The sequence below is a fragment of the Lupinus angustifolius genome, chromosome LG16, assembly GCF_001865875.1.
Source record: "Lupinus angustifolius cultivar Tanjil chromosome LG16, LupAngTanjil_v1.0, whole genome shotgun sequence".
Taxonomy (NCBI): domain Eukaryota; kingdom Viridiplantae; phylum Streptophyta; class Magnoliopsida; order Fabales; family Fabaceae; genus Lupinus; species Lupinus angustifolius.
This window is the reverse complement of record NC_032024.1, coordinates 7,905,140-7,909,898: the sequence shown is the minus strand read 5'-3', so window position 1 is coordinate 7,909,898 and position 4,759 is coordinate 7,905,140.

The window sequence follows — 4,759 nt, the reverse complement described above, 5'->3', positions numbered from 1 at the left end:
TCCCATCAAGAATTGGAAGACTCATTGAGAACCAATATGAGGTTGCCATTTCCCTTTTGCAGCATCACTTTCAGCCCTTTTATCGTGGAATTTTTGATCACAAATGTGAGCTTCACCACTTGAAGCTTCTTGCACCTTTACTTGGCACCTCCACAAATCCCTGATCACTTACCTCTAGATACCACTGTTGGATGAAAAGAAAGAAAGAATGCTTTTATTCGATTAAGATAAAGAGGTAATCGATTATCGTGAGAGAGATGAGATAGAAAAAATGAAAAATACTTCTTGTTCTGTTATTTCATGTATAGTGCCTTTTAACTAACATAAATAACTGTCTGTTTAATCGATTATACATACTATTAATTGATTAACGAAACTAGCTAAATGAAATACACTATTCTCAACATGAATAAGGACAATTGAAATGAAAGTTTGTTTTTTATTTTATTTTCATTTATTACTTTTTAACTTATAAGATTGTTATTTTTTATTTTTTTTAAAAAGATGACTATTCTCTAATTTGTTTCGAGCGGTAATATTATTTTTTAAAATACTAAATAAACCTTGAATTATCCAATATATCATATTCATTTTATTTTTTATTTCATTTTTATATATTAGAAAAAACCTTTCAAAACAATTTTCTTTGCTCTTTTTATTTGGGTCATATAAAATTAAGTATTCATAGTTGTCACTATTTACTCGTTGCTTACAAAATAGCAAACAAATCGATATTTAAAATTTATCATGATAAGTAATTAGTAAACAAACGACCATTAATTTTGTTATGATCAAGAAAGCATACCTAACAATGCTTCACTATTTGTATGTATATATCAACATCTTAATCTGCATTAAACTTTAACCATGAACCAAGAACACATGTTAGGGTGTTTCCAGAAGTTGGAAACGATGATATAAAAACTCCAAGAGTGCAGGACAATGTGATGGTGGAACTTAGGAACAAGGGATAAAAAGACACCAAGAATGCTCGTTGAGGTACTACAATTAATAAAAATGCTAAGAAAGCAAGTTAGGGTACTTTCAAAATTTGAGAACAAGGAATAAAAACGCCAAGAACATTGATCGGGCTACTATCCAAAATTGGAAACAAGTGACAAAAAGATGACAAGAACACAAGTATGAGTACTGCTGGAACATAGTAACAAGAATTAAAAAATGGCAAGAACATTGGTCGAGGTGCTAGTAAAACTTGGGGATAATAATTAAAAAGTGCAAAAAATGCATGTCGGGATACTACCAGAACTTGATAACAAGATTTAAAAAAAAGCCAAGAACGTAGGTTGGAGTATTATGAGAAGTTTAAAACAAGACTTACAAAACATACAAAACGCAGGTCAGGGGACTTCCAAAACTTGCAAACAATAATTAAAATAAGTCAAGAACGTAGACCAAAATACTACTGGAAATTGATTTAACACACATCAACATATGGTACACAACCTGTAAAGAAAAGTTGCGCACCAAGAGTGCATGACCTGAAAAATATGAATTGTACATCAATGGTGTATGACCCAAAAAACGTGAATTGCATTTCAAGAGTATAAGGCTTACAAAACTTATAAATTGCATATCCATGTAGGGATGACAATGGATAACCGAACTCACAGATACCCGCTAGTAATACCTGCAAGTTGGGTCCTTGTCCATGATTTTTGTCCAATGGATAATTGAGATCAAAGATTTTAAAACCCTTGGTTGAATGAATTCAGGTGTGGACGATGAGATAATGAGAGATGTAGGTGTCCAGACCTACAATCCCTAAATTTGTAATACATATAGTAACATAACTGTAATATTATGCTAATTATGAATGTCATGTTATCACGTTAATCCATAAATGTTATGTTATTAATTCATAATTGTGATATAATATTATATTGATTAAATAATTTTTGCCAAATGATTTTTCATCTTATGTTGTCAATTTATAACTATGATATAATATTATATTGAGTAAAAATAATTATGTTGAATCGATAATTTTAATTGTATTAAATTATGCTTTGTAATTTTGTAATTTGATTTCTTATTTTGTTTCCCTGAAATAAAATTCAAGATTATATAAAAGAAACGTACAATTACATAAGTTATCACAATTGTTTTTTAAATTTTATGAATTTATAGGTACTCGCAGATCATTTGGGTTCCTAAAGATCTATGGGGAGTAGAACCGACTTGTATCCATGCGGGATTGTGTCCAAAATCGAAAGAACAGTACAGGTCTAGGTAGTGCACTACTTAAAGCCATTGATATCCCTAAATCTAGTGCATAGGACGTGTAAATCTTGAATTTCACTTCAAAAGTAGAAGACCTAGAAAGCTTCAATTATACGTCGAGAGTACATGGTCCTGAAAGCATGAATTACACATTATGAGTACAAGACCCAGAAAGTGATTTTTTTTAAAAGAAACACATCTGGAACGAGGACCTTGAAAGTATGATTTTAGCACTTCAAGCAAAAGGACCCAAAACACATGGTTTTATTTAAAACACATTAGGTACGGGGACTTGGAAAATTAAATATGATTGGAGATTTTTAGACATGAGCACCCAGAAAGTATGAAAATTTTAAAACATATCAGACATAGGGACCTGGAAAGTATGAATTTTAAACAAATAAGACCTATTTACCTAGAAAGTATGATTTTAGTACATGAGACCCGATAACCTGAAAGTATGATTCTAGCAAATGAGGCACGAGGACTCAAAAAGCGTGATTTTCTTTTTAAAAAAAGGATCAGGTACAAAGACATGTAAATTATATGAGTTAGAGTTTCTATGCTTTGGTGTGTATCTTAGGCGAATAGATCTTCAACAAGGTCTTTTACAGATTGTACCGTGATATGGCTAAGGATTTCCAAGAAAACGATCTAAGACTCGAAAATATATGTTTCTCATACCCACCTTTAATATTTAATATTTACCCTATTTTAAACAATTTTGTAAAATGATATTCAAATATAAATTAAATTTTCCGTGTTATGATAAGAATTGCCTAAGACTTGGGAAAAAATATTTCCATGAATCAATTCCTTTACAGTTATTCATACTGCACTTTTATTTTGCCTAACTTTTTCTTGAGATATTTAATGAGGATTATCAGTGTGTTTTTGTTTTTCATTTTCATTTTTGAGCTAGGAAAATTCCTCATATTCTCTTATCCTTTGATTATTAGTATGAAAGAACGTACTATTTTCATTAATAATTGAATGTTAAGGAAATAAATTGAAAAGGTACCACTCAAGCTATTGACATCATGCAGGTAATTTAGAATTAATTTTCTTTCATAATGTCTAGACTCAAATGAGGTTTTATTAGATATATCTTTAGTGTTTGAGAATTACAAAGAAACATTGTGTCATTAGAAAAAATATGTCTGAAGATCCATATCATTTTTGGTCTCACCTTTGTATGATCCTTTTGATTTTTATCATTGAATTAAATATCTCATATTAATGCATAAATAATTTTATTTCTGTTATTTTTGTTGTGTTTTTTGGGTTGATATGAGTGATGGAGTGTAATATAATATGATAAATTTGTATGATGATTAAATTAGTATAAGATTATCAAAACGATATACATTGGAAATTAGGAAACATATGTGCTTTGTTATTTAATGACCTTAAAGCTTTTGGGTGAGCATTAAGGGTTTAAACACATAAATCCACCCATTTTTAATGACCCTAGGGTCTTGGGCATAACAATATAGTATCACCTTTATTGATTCTCATGGTTGGGTTAGGGTTTCCATCAACACCCTATATAAATTTCTTGAAGTTAAGCCAATATGAATCTATCAATTCTACTATTTTGTACATGAGAATCTGACATTTTTCTATGGAATGTTTAACAATGTTGGGAAAAGAGATCAACATAAGTTATTTGAATGTGATGAAAGTAGGGATTTCTTCTAGCTTTAATTTTTTTTTTCCTTGTTGGAGTTGATGGGTGTTTTGGGTTTGTTACAGGAAGCGTGTTTGGGTTATGTTTGGAGAAATATTATTGATTTGTGTTTGGGACTTATCGAGGGAATTATGAAGGAGTACAATATTGATGGGTGTTATATGCGCTAGATGGGTATCCGATTTGGTATGGATATGGGCCTCTAGAATTTGGGTTTTGGTGGTGGGGATTGGATTTCTTATATTTCCGCTCATTAGCTCTGAATTATGTTTCCCCTTATTTCCATTGCTTAACTTTTGAGCTTGTTATAGGGATTCTAGAGAGTAATAGGTTGTCCAATACTAGTGGGTTGGGTATCCTGACTTATGGTATTCTCCTCTTACTAGGCATGCAACATTTTCATAACTTCACTCATTTGTTCCTTGAGCTTTTCCAAATCTAATTTGATATATTGGTTTGACACTGACTTTGCCTTTATTGTTAATTTAAGGTGAGTTTTTTTTAAGGTTGCTTAAGAATAATAGTGATGGAATCTGGTCAACCAATTATTTAGATTGTCAAATTAAATAAAGAATTGTCTCCTTGTAGAAAAAATTGTTATTCTTATTTATGAAAATTATGAGGAATGGATGGGATGTGTGAGTGAGTGAAGATGTGATCTTGATACATATGATTTTGCTTGTGTGAATATGCAAATATGAAATTATTCATGGAAATGCATGCCATGTAGCTAAACAATGTGTGAGTTTTTTAATGTACAAAATTATTTGAAAATACATTCTTAGATGTATTTGATTTGAAATATAAAAGGATATTTATGAAATTAAT